A 15,743-nucleotide genomic window follows, 5' to 3' on the forward strand; every position below is an offset into this window, starting at 1 on the left:
GTTTCTCTTATTCCCTCTATTTATACGCGGTTCTACCTTTTCGTTCGTACCGAACTTCAATTAATACGTTTCCTCGAGGAATGTAAGTCGAGCCACCACCAATTTGCGTTTCGAGAGCGCAAGTGTAGGTAAGGGAAAACGTCGTCCACCTCTTTATTCCGAGACAGATTTTTACTTTCCGACGTTTTAAGATCTATTTGCCGAGATATTTAATCGTCTTATAAATTGATTTCCATCTGGCCGCCGTGGCGTCTGTCATTAGGATTTAATGCGATAAAAGCGCTATGTATATTTGCTCTCGAGGGGGGCGGTCGCTCTTATTGCTGCGACTACGATTTTCCACGTTAACTCCGCGATTTTATATTCCTCGTTCTCTTCGATGTGATTTCCCGCGAAATCTTATTACTCGGCGTTATTACTTCAGCGCGTTTCAAGTGTTTTTTATGAATATTCCGAACTCTCGCGGGGGGGGGGAAGGAGGGAGGGAAATGCAAATATGTATGCAGTCGCGTATAAAACTCGGCGCTCGAAGGTATTAATAATATCATTGGACACGGTTCATTAGATCTTACCTATCGTAATTACTATTATCCTGGATATGAAAATGTTTCCAGCTAATGCACTAAGCGTAAGCTGTATTTACGATCGCGGAAAGTCGTACTCGGCGCAATTTCGCGCAATGTACGCGCGTATTTTTTTTTTACAAAAATTCTAATCCCGCATATATGTAGCGCTGCAAGAAGTTATTATTATTATTTCAAGTCACCGCCGTCTGTCTCTCTTTCTCTCCCGGAGATCGATTATTATTTTAATATCGGCTTCCTGACGAATATATAACAGCTCCCGTCCTCGTAAAATATAATTGCAGCATATTCTATTATACATTCGAGGCACGTTGCCGCTTACCTGCTTATTATCGCATTCGAATTATAGTGGAATAAATGATTTTATTAAATCCATCGCGAATTAATTGCATTAGATGGTTACCTGTTGGATATTCAATCAACGGCAAAATATTATAATTAATATCGTTTTTCGTTCTCTCTCACGCACGATCCGCTTATCTTGAGGGAATACATATATAAACAGATTTACAAAGAAAATTGATAAAATTATTTTATTGACGTATCATGGTAAATTTGTCGTGTTTCAAAATTTCTTCAATTTCGTATTAAATACAAATGATCCATTTATATGAAGAGGATATTTTCCGCCTAGTTGCGCCTTAAAAAAAAACGAGGACTATCTCTAATTTGTGTCAGACGTACAGAACGTTTTTCTCGTTTTTGAAGCTTCACGCTACATCAAGTCGCGCTAAATGTACGACACGTGACATCGTCGTTAGCCACGTGGAACATTCCTCGCTCTAGATTTAAGTGATGAGTAAAGCTCTCGACGGCGCGATCATCCGTTCATTTCTCGTCCGCGCGGCGGAAAAAGAATGTTGTTTTTAGGGCGGTTCCGGATTGAGTCTCGGACCGAGAAGCTCGCGTCGCCGTTGTTTTACGGCCTTATGCCGGATTCCGTCGACTGATTAATTTTCACGAGCGTAAGAAGATATTTACGAGGCGGCCATGTGCCATAGTCGCTTATTTTTCCTCTCCCCGGACCTTCCCGGCGAAGATTTCGCGCGATCTTTCTCCTTCTCTGTCTCCCTCCTTAAAATCTCTCTGCTTACTCGCTCGCGTTCGCTTCCGCGGCAGAGAGTATTTTGCATAAATGCAATTTTAGGCGGGATCGCCTCTCTGCCGTCTCTGTCTGTACTTTAAGCAGGGCTTAAAGTCCAAATTCGGGCCGTTGGAGAATTAGACATCTGAACTGAACAGCAGTTCGAGGACGGCTTAAATTCTTCACAGCTGCGGGTTACTCCGAGTTTAAGCTAATCTGGGTATATGGTGAGAGTTAATTGGAATTAGCCTAGATAGAGAGACACGGTGCATATAATAACACGATTTGAATTCCTGCACTATGCCGTGTCGCTACTTGGAAAATACGAGCGCGAATAATACTATTCGAAGAAATGGCAGAGAGTCACACGAGAAAGACTCTTGTTTCACGGAAAGGATAGCCGTTCGGCCGTTATTACTAGTAATTAATAATCAACCCGGACCGCGCGCGGTTCTCTCTCGCGCTCGTTAATAACAGCCGCGAACACTCGCGAGAGAGCGGGAGACTCGAAAGTCAAAGTGTTAAACGCGACGTCGTCGGTGCGTGGGGACGAGGGTCGTCATAAAACCCCCGGTTTAATTGTTCCGGTTGAAAATCAAAGTGGCTTATTTACCGCGCCGGACAGGTGAAATTGCGGACGAAACATTTGTCCGGCGGCGTCGACAAATAGCGAAACCCGAATAATCCGCAGCAATGATAAATTGGGAATAATGGAGGGTAAATAATAACGGTTCGTGTATGTGCCGTGCACCCACGCGACGATCCTCGGGCGCGACCCTTCCCCCCTCCCCCTCCCCCTCGTTATCGTTCCCGCCACTGTAAATTTCCCACATGCCCGACACGTTCCCCGGCTATCGCGCCGTATACAGCCCCGCGATCCGCGGCTGTATATCATTTATTCTTACTTTCATGCTGCTGCTGCTGCTGCTGCTGCTGGCTTTTATCGTGAAACGCGTTATTCGTTCCGTATTCCCTCGGGTGAGCAGCTCGCTTGCCCACCCGCCGTTGTTCCGCCTCCTCTTTTTTTTTTCCTAGTGGATTTTTCTTTCCGCGTGCGCACTACCCACGCGGGTCTCCCTCCGGTTCCACCATTTCCTGGCGCGGAAAACGCCGTTTGCGGAAGATCCTGTCAGCCGGGAATCCGTCGTTGTCTCCGACAACGGAACTGCTCGCGCGCGCGTCTCTTTTTTTCTGCATCTCCCCCTTTCCTACTGCCTTCAAAAAGCCTCGTGTTCTCTGCAAACAGCTGCGGAGGCTGCGCCGCGGCGCACTGTATCCGAACTGTCTACATAAGCAATTAGCGGAATTTCTGAGGCTGAAGATTCTCCGGAGATCTCGGTGAAGGATCACCGCAATTATGCAGAGAGAAATCGTATTATTATAATTCGAGAATTTCTTGAATTTTGCGTTGCTTAACAGTCAATCCTTTTCTCGTCGCACTTCAATGTAATACTCTATACTTATATTTACTTTATTTTTAAAAGAAATCTTGTTAATCATATCAAATATTGCGATATATATTGCGAGAAAAGGAATAAAAGTATATTGTGTGACGGTTACTGCAGTATAGTTTCGATAGTGATGGAGTCAGCGTTCCCTCTCGGAAATAATACCGTCCACGAACGATCCTAGAACTCCCAACTTTGGGTGTTAGAACCCAAACACGCATTTTCTTTTCGATCCACGGTCGTCGACCGTTTATCTTCCTGCGGGAAGCCATCTCGCACCCTTCGCGAAGAAAGTTCACCCTCCCGACACTTGAGATAGCCATTAACCTCGAAAAAGCCAGATGCGATTTTCTCGACGGACTGGCAGAAATTAGTTCGCGGTTACTTGGTGAAAGGCAGCACGCGCGGCGTCGTGCCATTTATTAGATCGTCCGGGATTACGAATTGCGAATACCAAAGTCCGCGGGCAACTTGGCACTTTAGCACTTAGTAAGATATGACCCCGTTCTGAGGGACACTAACTAAATTGATTGGTACTCGCACAGAATAATATAAGTCAGTACGAATTGGAATTAAATTTTTAAGGGTAGTCATATATCTTATTGTTATAGTCGTGAAATATGAAGTCATTCGCGTAGCAAAGCTATCATATAAATCATGTTCAACTATAGATTGAGGCTTTATATCATTTTCATTGCTTCAGCTATGCAATTGTACCACGATTAAGTTGCATCAAAATGAATTGAGGATCGATAGGGCAACGTTCGCTTTATTTATCGAACGTACGTCTTATGACGGAGCGAAGATCAACGACGAGAATTACGTATGCCATATTGTCCTGCACGCTCCGGCTGAAGTATTTCTAGCCGCTATTACGGCGGCGGATACAAGATCGACATCTTAATCAGCGTCGGTAGACGATATAACGCGAGCATGCTGGAGCAGAGAGGTGGAGGAGAGGAGAGAAGACGGCGCGACGGGGCGAACGGAGATGACGGAAGACGGAGGAGACGATACACGGCTATGTAGATGGATGCAATTTATTATGTCCTTGAACGAGCAGCGAACGCCTCGGCTCGAACGTGGAACGAGTCGCAAAGTTTGCGCGCTTTAGACAGTACGAAATACAAGGGACAAACTACGGGGAGTAATAAAGTTGCTGCGACGTGGCGGCTGATTTAATAGAAAATATGCAGATTACGGCGGCGCGCGAGCGGCGTGGAGGCCAAGTTAAATAAGGAAGGGGAAGGGCGCAATGATGCGCCTCTCTCGCGTCTTTATCGAAGCCCTGCCGCGTCATTAAAGTAATGGAATGCGCGAGCGAGACGTTTTCGCGACGCGTTAACTCTCCTCGAGAGCTGCGAGATTTCGACTGGGATTAGAGCCACGCAGTCTGCCTTCCGCGTGTCAGATCGATTCCTTAGCTTTCGAGACGATAAAAATGTCTGTGAGATCGAAGTGGCTTTGTGGCCGCGCGGGACGCAAGAATTGTTACCAGCGTTCGTCGGGAGTCGCTAATACACGTTTATTCGATTGGCAAGAAAATACGGTACAAGCGTTCCATATCAATTTTCGAAAGTACCCAACACGTGGCGGAAATAAAATTCCTCGAAAATATCTGGGAGGTAATACGAGAATATCTGCTGTAGTAGCGACATGTGCGGAATTGGAGAAACGTTCGATTGGAAAAGGGAGAGACCCTTCGTCTCGGAACACAAGCGATACCCAGGTAGCTATACGAAGCCGGGGGTTTTGCGCCCGACACGCGATAAAGTATAAAAGGCGAGGCGTATCCGATTATTTCGATCACAAATCCTACGTAAGATTAATAAAGTTTCGATCGCGCAGTATTTCTCTATACACGGGCAATCCTGAACGATACGCGGCGCTCCCTCCCCTCCCTTGTGGGTCGTTATTTCGGCAAGGGCGAGGAGCGGCGATCACAGAGAACGCTCCGCTCTGTCTGGCGGAGCCGCGTAATTCACTCGAGAGTGCGTGCACGCACGGGTACGCGAGACCAGAAGCTCGAGCAGCTCGCGGGGAAAAAGTGCTGTTTGCTCCCGCCTCTCCCTTTCCCTTTTTTTTCCCCTTGCCTCCTTTAATAAGGCGCCGTCTTTGATGTGCTTACGCTCGCTTACGCTCGCTGCCGACTTTGCGTATGTACGCACCCGACCTCGCCCCCCCTCCCCCGCCCCCGATACGGGGAGGAGAATTTCGCCAAGGCGGACGTGCCTTCGGAGTCGTGCACGCGCAGAGAAGCGGCGAAAGACTTGAAATTTCGCAAACGATAATAATCCTATGCGTTTTCCTCTTAAGTAAATTACAAGGCCGGATGAAAAAGAGATGCGGGAGTCCTCCTGCGAAGTGCGCGCGATTGCAGTAATATAAGAATCGCAATAAAGATTGCGATAAAACGATAATAAAATTGTAACGGTACGGAAGAAAGGTGTGTGCGTACATTTATTAATCCCGCGCTCCGACAGCTCTACTATTGTTATAACAAATTATCCTCGATCCAGATGCGAGCTCGCAGTGTAGTGGCGCGCGCGCGCGGGCACGTGCGAGCGCGAGTGTGTTCGGGCGAGTACACGAGAGCGTGGGCGGTGTAGCGACGGCGGAGGAATTTCAACTCGTCGAGGAAACGAGTAAGTGCTCTCGTTGTTGCACGAGCTCTATACTACGTGGCCGACCTACGAAGCTTACACACCGTGTCTGGCCTGCAATACGACGCCCGCGGCAGCGCGCAGCGGTGTATTCGCGCTGCACTTACGCGAAGGAGCGACGCGGCATCGATCGGGTTTAATCTCATTTTAACCTTCCGAGGTACATGGCGTGCAACTTTTAAAACTGCCTTTAAGGACCCGGGGATCCACCACCGAAATAAAGAGCTCGCTCGCAGACGCGGCGCGTATCCGCGCGCGTGCAAATTTTTATATCGTTGCCACATTCGTTTAGTTATACTACTTGCTGTCAGTCGTTCAGAAAACCTTATTTCGACGAGAGTGTAATGTAATATAAAGAAGATAAAGCAAAGAGGGGAGAAAAAGAGAGAGAGAGGGAGAGAGAGAGAGAGAGCCCATATGCTTTAGAGGAGCTCGTTTAATGTTATATGCTCGCTAAATATTTTTAATGCGACGCACATTACGAGAGAGCATCGCATTATTTTGCATCTCCCTGCCGTCCTCCAAAGGTTTACGTGATAATTCCGTGTATAATCTAATAAAACGAAACTCTTAATAGCGTGGACATTATTTACTCTTTATCTCGAGAAATTAGCTAAATGAAAATACCTTTAGTCGATGTTCCGTAGTTGGATTATTCGATTGTATGTTTGTTGAATTTCTAATATCTAACAATAAGTTTAAGTTTGAATCTTTCAATTAAATTAAGCTCTCCGATTAGCTAGTAGAACTTTGTCATTTCGCTCTGATTCTGTAAATTCCTTACGCTCCATATTGTCACATAGGGGCCAAATCGAGTTATCGCAACTGCTAATACGGCATATTTGTAGCTGTTTGCAGCGTCGCAACAGCTACAAATGTACTTCCCCCTCCCCCCAACTTCACCGTCTTCCCACCGATTCATGGACGTTTCATTAGCCTCAGCGGTTCGTGAGAGAACGGTTAACGTGGCGATACGTGAAGGTGACGTTTGTCGCCATCGCGAGGCCGTGAAGTGTCGAGGCGACTCGGTAACACGTATTTCAGGGTTTACGAGTGTCGTTGGACTGCCGAACAAACGGACGGACGGCGCTTCCCCGCGGCGCCACGAGTGTCTCGAATACAATAAAAACGTCATGTGTGCGTGTGTGTGTGTGTGTATGCATAGATATATGCATGCTATAAAAGACTGTTGAGCGTGAGTAGACTTTTTTAAATTAAACAATCTAAATAAAGAATGAGCTTTAACTTCTGATGTTCTCTACTCCGTCTATATTAGTTATGTATATAAATCTACTTCTTTATTCTTTCTATTATTCTTAAATTAGAGTCCTACTTCTATTTTCCTTCAGATGCTTGTCGCATTACTATTCACGAAAACGTATGTATATAATATGTCAATGTATGCGAGTGTCCACATCACAGTGAGCTCGAGTCCGTGGATTTACTATAGGCCTAAATGACTGTGAGGATAGCAGTCATATCCCTGCGTGGAGACGAGCAGATTTGTTTGACACGCTGCCTGCCGCGGCACCTAATAAAAGATGCTAATATATATATGCCTCCCTCTAGGAAACCGGCGAGCGCCCCGAGACAGTCGGATAGACGTGAGCGCCTATAACTCAGACGGCAGAGAAACAGAAATCCGAGATGTTTGGAACACCCGGAAAGCCCGAGCAGAACGGGAGAGCAAGAGAGAGAGAGAGAGAGAGAGAGAGAGAGAGAGAGAGAGACAAAAGAGGAATTTCAGTGTTTAGGAAACGACGCTATGTCGCGTCTGTCGCGAGACGACGAGAATAACGACGCGAGAAACCGGAGACGGATCGGTCCAAGTTTGCGCGCTCCTCTCAAAAGTCATCTCGCGGCGCTAATTAATCCCATACGAACGAAGAGATTTTTTTTTACGTTCGCAAATAAAAGAACAGGTTTGCTCACCGCGGTGGTTTGCTCGCAATCCTTAGCCCATTTAAGCAGCTTCCATCTCCATTTGTCCATGATTTTTATTAAGTAATCGTTCCGTTCGTTTTTAGCGAGCCGGAGAAAATGGCTTTTGGCCGAGGAGAGAGACGTTGCCAAGATAAAAGTAATTTCCTGGCAGTCCTTCGTTCCATGTTAGCGGAGAAAACCGAGGAAAAGCGCCTGTATAACGTAATGATGATAAAGAGACCACGGTGCTTGTCACTATTATTTACACAGTAATTTTTCATTGTATGTATGTACAAGATGTCGCATAATAAATGAGTGCGATTTAAATAATAAATTGTTTGATCTTACTTCAGTATTGATTTCACCTTAATAAACATTTTATGCGACATGACACCATTTATCGCAGTTTTTCGATTTAAGAGTATCTCTTTAAAGTTAAGCTTTTAATTTCCTTAAAAAAATGTATATTAATGAATAAAAAAAATGTTTAAAAAAATGAATGCGGTCATTCGCATTACTCGTTGCGAGATCGGTAGTTTTAATCGTCGTCTTTCGTAAAGAATATAACGAGACACGAACGGCCGAAGAATCGGAGAAATTGTGCGATACGAAAAGTAGCTTAGCCGAATGTTTCGCGAGGAGAAACGACACCTTCATCGGAATCAGAGTGTGCAAGCGGGATGGAATCGGCGCCGTGGTGTTGGTCGCGCTCGTAACTTCGGCGCGGATTATCTCGATTCTGCGTTACGAGCACGCCCCGTGTCGCGCCCTTTCAGAATCATCGTAATATCTGCGCCTCCGCGCCACCCCCACCCCCCTTTCTCCCGCGGGTCGTTCCTACGCGCGAGGCGTGTTACATTGAAATCCCGCAAAGTCACTTAACGTCGAACGCCGGCGGTTTAAGGTCCTGTAACATCGCCGGAAACAGCGTAATAAATTCCGCAGATAAGCGCCACCGGCACAGCATCCGGCTCTTTCTCTCTCTCTCTTTCTCCTGTACACGTATATGCAAAGAAGCCATCGGTCGCGCATCCCCGCTCCGGTTTACCGTGTAACTTATCCTCTTTCGCGGGACGACGACTCTCCGACTTTCTTGTGCACTTGGCCTCCCCAAGTTGATAACGCGCGCCTCGATATCGCGGCCGTTGCTCTCGCAACGAGTCTCTCAACGTCTGGAGAATTTCGCGTGATACAAATGAACCGGTTGTTGCCTAAGCATTACTCAAGTTTGCAGCGAAATTTAGTCACGCGCAAACGAAACGAGAATTAATAATGACTCTTTCGGCATCCGTTGTAATAGACATAAATTTGTTCACAAATTATATCTAGAAAATATTTCAAAGAGAGAAAATAATATTTACAAGCCTCACGTAATCCAATGTAATAATCTCGTTTGCATATTATTGTAGAAGAAAAATTTACAAACTTTTATACAATATTATAGCATATGTACTAACACACAAGATTTTTATTTTTCTATTTGTGTACCTAATAAAAAAAAATTTTTTAATGGTATATAAAAACCCATGGAGAAGGTCGATATTAAATAATGATAAATCTATAAATTCCTAGTTCATCTTTCTTTTATCTATAATTCTTCAGCACGAATTATGCTCGATTTTGCGTTCGATCCGCTTTACGTGGCAATTTTCGAGAAGGTAGCTTCTCGAACGACGGACTATCACCGCAATCATGTGCGCTCGGTAACGATCGATCGGTCGCGCGCTCTACGAGCCGAAGGAAGCCCTCGTCACGAACCAAACTGATTGTAACGCGAGTCGTAATACGCGTACGTGTACGACATCACGAGCGCGACCGAGCGCGACGAATCGGGCCGAGCCTCGCGGAAAATATCCGTACGTGAGCTCTCGGTTATATGGTCGGTCTCGCGACTACTGTGTTAAACCGCGCCGCATCGGCGTCGTGCCGTGCCACACCGCACTGCACAACGTGCGACCACGTGCGGCATGCTGTTCGCGAAGCGCAAAAGTGCCGACGCTCCTTCCCTTTTTCCTTCCTTTCCCAAATCGCTGACATCGCGCTCAAATACAGCAGCGGATGCGAGCGGCGTCAGCGCCGTCGGACGATATTTCCCTCCTCCCGCTGTAGTTTCGAGAGGGAGAGAGAGAGAGAGATTCGCGTTTTCGCAAGCTGTGTGTGATAACGCGGAACCCAATAATTGCATTAACTTCCACCAGTTTGCCGGGGCGCGAGACCGAGCCAGTCGCATTAAAATCCGAGGTAACGATATCGGTTTTCCTGTTTAATTAACTTTTGTTTAAATTGAGTACAGTCAGCGGGGCTTCTTTCGAAAATGATGAACTATAGGCATCCAAATTAGCGCAATGAAATACCACAACTCTCTATTATCAAATTAATTTTCATTTACATCGTTTAGCGAGCTTGTTTGCGAGAGCCAAAACGGAAACGTAAAATTACGCCGCAGCCAAGAAAATGATGCTCCGAATTAAATATTAGTCTTCCGATTTAAGCTTGTTATTTCGATCGAAAAATACAACAGTGAGGATTGACTATACGAAAAAACCATGCAGATTGAATGACATTGAAGCGCCAATTTCGCGCATTACCGAGTTCAAAAATAATACCTATAAAATTTATTACGCTATAATTAATGCGCTGTGTTAAACGTTTGTAAAATTTGACTTCCGACATTCTCTAGACAAATGGCTCATATGCTCACGCAAGCGTTGCGTTGTTCGCAAAGAAACGAATACACGTAAACACGGGGGTGCATAATAAACGCATAAACAACGGAAATTATCTCGGGCGGGGCGTTTCGCACCGCGTTTCGTTCACCGGGCGCTCTTGATATTGCGTATTACAAACGGGTCTGTGCGAGATGCATGCGTTGCCCAACGCAGCCGAGAGGATTCTTCCCTGTATTTTTACACGCGGAGACTTATCACCGCGACGGCGGAAATTAACGAACAAAAAGAGAAAGAGAGAGAGAGAGAGAGAGAGAGAGAGAGAGCAAGAAGGAGAGAAATGGCGATGCGCTTATACGCAAATAATGAAGCAGCCGACACGGCTCCAGTATTTACCGTTCGCGGGAACGGATGCCGCCGCGAATCGCGATTGCGATAATATAAAGCCGTGTGGTTGGTGTATGTACCTATGCAAATGCCACACCATGTCGACCGACGTTTTTATTTTCTCTCTCTCTCTCTCTCTCTCTCTCTCTCTTGCTCTCTGTCGTAATCGTTTTCCCCGCGCGCGGACGTCGCTTACGAGCGGCGTCCCCGCGGGATTTTTCTTAAACGGTCGCGCGAGATCGATCGTTATCGATCCATCACGACGAGGCGCGCATTAGCGAGAGCGCGAGGCTCGCGTCGCGACGAGGAGAACGAGAACCGTCCTGTCGGAGTCGGTTTTATCTGTTCTCGCGCGGAGCAGAGAAACTCCGCCTTTCTTTTCCCTTGCCCTCGTCTCCTCCCCCTCTCCTCCTCTCGTCCCTTTTACAACCGTAATACTTTTCGTTTAACGAAGTACGATCGCCTTCGGGTGTCTCTCCAACCGAATTAATCCACGAAAGCTGCACCCAACCGCCGCCCGATATGCCCGACGGCGGCGTTTCGTCGGCAACGCGAACGCGACGACCGGCTTCGCTTAATTAGCTAAATAAATTTTCGTCGCGTCTCGTCGCTATCGTCGAGAGCCGTCTCTCCGAGAGACGGTTCTCTCTTGTAACGGGGGGAGGCCGGGCCGCGTCGCGCGGGGTCGGTCGTCGATACACAAGGCGGGCGCGCGGCGTAAATGAATTCACGCGCCCGTTACTTATCCCTCCGAGGGGACGAATTTGTTCCTCCGGCTACGGGGCTTAATAGGTCGCGAAGAGACAGGTAACGGCGGACCCGGCGAGAAGGCAGTAATAATCCCGACGAGAGAGAAACGCTCATCGAGGAAAAACGTCGCCCGGGATCCGGGCGCGTACTGTCGATTACTCCTAAATTATTACCGGCATCTTGAAATTATTCGTTTCCCGCATTCATACACAACATAATATTCAAGTTTTTGCAGGATTAAAAAGAAGAATTGAAAAGTTGTGTGCGACAAGGAGAAATAGAAATAAAAGGAGCAAACAGCTTCCGCATCGCTGTAATAATCGTACACGAGCGCGAACGAGAAGAAACGCAATCCGGAAACGCGAGTTCAAGCGCGAAACGACCGGGGCGGTGATACGAACGGTGTACGCGATTCTTTTACTCTATCGTAAGTACTATCGCGGAAAGAGAGAGAGAGAGAAAGAGAGACTGTATGAGGTACAACAATCACAATTTCAGGTCTCGTCGCTAAATGGCCGGGCCGCGCGATAAGGAGGCTGCGGAACAACGGGAGCGCGCGTCGTTCGTGAAATTACACTTGCGCGGAAAGTTTTAATTATCCGGGAGACGAGGGAGCGGCGGGCGATGGTACCGCGAGAGAGAGAGAGAGAGAGAGAGAGAGAGAGAGAGAGAGGGGGGAGCGGCGGAGTTTCCGCATACCCGCCCGTCCGTCCCGTCCGTCCGTCCGCGGTATCGCGGCTTCGCGGCGACGGCAGCGGCAGCGCGCAGCACGTGCTACCTCTAACGAAGTTTCGCGCGCGCGCTAGTTTGCAGTTAGTTTCGCGAGTAAATACAATATCGTCGTGTAAGCGGATGACTTTGCCCGCGCTGCGCGGCATCGACGACGCGCGTAGCAGCGGGACTCCGGAATAAAGCGTCGAGCTTCCTGGAGTCCTTCCGCCACCGCCGCCGCTGCCGCCGCCTTCGCCCTCGCCCTCGCCACGGTCGTACATTTTCTCGGGGCCTCCCATTCCTTCCTACGGATGCACGCGCGTAAAGAGAGAGGATGCGACCGCATCGCGTGAGGTAGGAAGAAAGTTTACGCGCGATTAAACTCTCGTCGAATGCACGACTACACGACCTCCCCTATCGCGTGATTCGCGATCTTACTCGGCGATTACTATCATTCGGCTGGAAAACCTAAAATTAAAATAGGATTTATAAGGAAATATTAATATGCCGGAGAGAAAACAAACGCTTGCTGCTTCGCTTATTCGATGTTCGCAATTCGCCTACCGTTAGAATCAATTTAATTAAATTCACTCGTAATTAACATCTCTCGTACATTGCTGCAGTACCAAAAGAAAAAGAACAAACGTCGTTACAATTATGTCAGCAGCTTTAAAACGGGTTCTTCTTGCCCGTGAGAACAATAAGTTAGAATGACAGGTCCAAAACTGGTTTCGGTACGACGGACATGTGCTTTCGTGTTTCGCTGGTTACGGGTGGTCGTGAATAATAGCTGACGAGTAGTCGTCTTGATATACCGTCCGTCAACTCGACGTAGGAAGTCTCCTACGTCGACGGGATATTTTGGCGTGTGTCCAGCTGTATCCCGCGAAACTCTCGCAAACTTGTACGTTTGCAAAGGGGAGGGAATGCGGAGTTTGCGTTTGCAACAATCTGGATTTTTAAGAGCAGAGAATTGCAGCAAGTAAAGTGGAGTAATAAAAATAATTAATGTGGAAATAAGAGAAAAGCAGTCATAAAACTAATAAAAAAAAACTAATTGCATAAGATTAATAAGAAAAAAATAATTGAAAAAACAATGAGAAAAATAACTGCCTAAGATAACGAAGAAACTTTAGATTTTGATTGGCTCTTAATAAAAGATCCTAGCGATATGCAGCGGGGAATATTATGTTCACTATATTACACACACACACACACACAGGCACAGTCAAAGGCTGAATAGATATATCTGCGAACGGATTTAACGAAGGCAAGACGTATCCGGCTGATTGAGTTACCTATCTCTATTCTTTGTTGGGTTTATCGTAATTGCATTGCGGACGCGTTCTAATATTCTCTAACGATTGAGCTAGAAACAGCCGGTAGAAAGGGATTCTAGCGTGGAGATAATTAACTTTCTATTCGATCGCTTCGTCCGTTTCTCGTTACGCCCGACGCCGCTATGGACGTTTACCAGCTACCACCAACGGATTTCCACGATTTTAAGACTATTGCATCAAGCAGCGTTTGCGACTTTCAGAAAACCGCCGTGATTTTCAAATTGATCTTTAAATTTTCGTTCTAAAAATCCTTATCATATTATTTAAAAAAAAAAGATCGATCTTTTCAATACAGACATATTCGCGCATTAAACGTTTGAAGTCTAACGAATGGAATTATCAAGTAGACCAAGGCTCGCGTTACGATGCCGTAAATTACTCACGTGGCCTAGAATACCGTCCCATAATTCTCCACGGAGAGAGAACTTTAGGACGCTCATGCCTCAGTTTTGAGATACGGCCGGCTACGTTTCGTAAAAAGGGACGTTCAGTTATTCTTGCCGCGGTGTCTCGGCCGCGAGTGTCCACGGTGAATTTCCGCGGATCGCGGTAAATCCCGCGGAGCGTATAAACGGGGGGAAACCTCTCTCGACGTGTAACGCCTTACAACCGCGCCGGCCGTGGCGGCCGCGCCGGTCGTCGCGCGTTCGCGGCAACGGCGCGGAACGAATCCGAACATTTGTATGCGCCCGGTTACAATCCGCGAGCGTAACATCCATCTCGGCGTGGACGACGGTTGTTTAAACCCCCTTCCCTTAAAATGACGGGTCGTGCTCGTGTCTGGTAGCGACGGTGGTCTAAAAGCGGCCGCAGAGAAAGAGAGAGAAAGAAAGAGAGAGAGAGACCGAGTAACACTCGTGATCCTTTGAAGTGATATATGTAGTTTGTTATACACGCCCATTTTGTACGCGAGTTTAGAACCGTAAGCGTCTCACGGTTGTCGTGTGCTTTATGATGCTTGCAGTATGTAAAAAGATTATTGTGGCGCAATAATTTAGAAAGATGATTTATCATTATTATCAATACGTTCGCGCGAATAGAGCACTTCCGGGAGAGGGATTCCTTATCCCCCGGAAAAAAATAAATCACCTCTTCTCGACGAACAAGTTACTTTACGCGCTCTCGCGGATAAGTTTTTCAGAGGATTAGTTTCCGCGTACGTATACTTTCCCCCGCGTGTCAGGGACTCGGGACTAATTAGGCAACTGCACAGTTCGATCTCAAAAAGCGCGGCAGATGTCGGAGGCGGGGAAGTTAACGCGCTAACGGCCGCTCCGATCTCTGCAGCGCGCCCGGTGAGAGGAGACCCAGAAACAACGAATCCCCGACATAATTAACTCGCTCAACGTGCACACTCGCTCCGTGCTCCGTTTATTTTCGTTACGTTAGCCGTTCCGAGTGCTTTGAAACTCGCCGCCGCCGTCGCGGATTTAAAAGAGTCGTGGAAGTGTGCTTCGGGCTAGCAAACACGAGCGTGGGAGAGGAAATCCTATATACGCGGAGCGCTACGGAGTGCTGCAGCATCTTCCGGTTAAACATTCGCCTCCAGAAGGACGACAATGCAAGCACGGGAGAGGGAGAATCGGTGATCTGCATATACACCGTCTTTAAGCCGCTTAACGTCGGAAGGCATTCCGACTCCGCCACCGCGTCGACTCGATATGTGTCGCAACGTCGAGAAGCTATCGAAGAGAGAAAGAGAGAGAGAGAGAGACAGATGTCCGAGGCGGATGATAGCCGATCGGCGCAGCAGCAGCAGCGAAAAAGACCATGTTTTCCAGCATGCGATTAATCTCCCGCGCAATTAACCCGCCGCGTCGTGCAACCGGTTTATTTTCAGTGCCTCTCGCGCGCGCCGCCACTTTATTTTTACCGGCTGACGCTTTTACCGATCGCCCCCGTTTTTTCTCATAACAATCCTTCATTTCTAGACACCAAGTATTTTACCGTAGTATCGCCGCGACAATATTTATCCTGCTATTTAAAGAAATTTGTTTTTTTTTTTTAAGGTAGGAGCGGCCCCGTCAATCATCACGGTTTATTATTTATATCGATTGGATATATTAAACTTTGAATAATACGATCCGCTCTTTTACGCGTGACACGAAATCTTTTAATAATTCTTCAAATATAAGGTGGAGAATTTCTCTTATTAATAACACGATTTTTTTTCTGCCTGATATATGA

At 47.0% G+C, this 15,743-nt stretch overlaps 1 protein-coding gene and 1 long non-coding RNA gene across 2 annotated transcripts in view; both read right to left on the reverse strand.

Annotated features, from left to right (window-relative positions):
- LOC105456524 (collagen alpha chain CG42342) overlaps window positions 1–15,743 on the reverse strand; it is a 142,387-nt gene that overhangs the window by 72,560 nt on the left and 54,084 nt on the right. The window lies entirely within an intron of this gene.
- Window positions 1,091–2,828, reverse strand: LOC105456523. Its single transcript, XR_975263.1, has 2 exons — window positions 2,574–2,828; window positions 1,091–1,884 (listed from the first exon to the last, which is right to left on the reverse strand). It is a non-coding gene; the product is annotated as an uncharacterized LOC105456523 (long non-coding RNA).

Source organism: Wasmannia auropunctata, unplaced genomic scaffold, assembly GCF_000956235.1.
Source record: "Wasmannia auropunctata unplaced genomic scaffold, wasmannia.A_1.0 LD335634.1, whole genome shotgun sequence".
Lineage (NCBI taxonomy): Eukaryota > Metazoa > Arthropoda > Insecta > Hymenoptera > Formicidae > Wasmannia > Wasmannia auropunctata.